Below are 390 nucleotides of genomic sequence, written 5' to 3'. Positions count from 1 at the left end.
GGTGGCGTGGCCAGGGGCCGCAGGAGAGCAGTGGCTCGGCTGCAGCGTGGGGCTCTGGGGTGTCTGGGGTGGTTTGGGGCACCCCTGCAGTGGCACAGAGCGGGGTCACCCCGTCTGCCGAGGAGCCTTCCTGCCCGCTCCCCATTCCCTGAGTCAGAGAACGCGCTTCCGGAGGAGAGGGCTGGGATTTCGGGAAACCTGTTTGCCGGGTAGGCGAGGGAGAATGGGTGGCAGGGGATCTCCTGGTCCCGCGGTGACATCATCCCAAAACCAGGCATCTCTGATGGGCGCTGCCTGCAGGAAACTGAATCTGTTCATCAACACCTCCCTGTAACCCAGAAGGCGGGCACTTTGCGGGCTGGCCGCCCTGGGCCGGGCGCGCGGTGAATT

The sequence above is a fragment of the Pygoscelis adeliae genome, unplaced genomic scaffold (assembly GCF_000699105.1).
Source record: "Pygoscelis adeliae isolate BGI_AS28 unplaced genomic scaffold, ASM69910v1 Scaffold387, whole genome shotgun sequence".
In the NCBI taxonomy this organism is placed as follows: Eukaryota; Metazoa; Chordata; class Aves; order Sphenisciformes; family Spheniscidae; genus Pygoscelis; species Pygoscelis adeliae.
Note: the sequence above shows the minus strand (reverse complement) of the source record.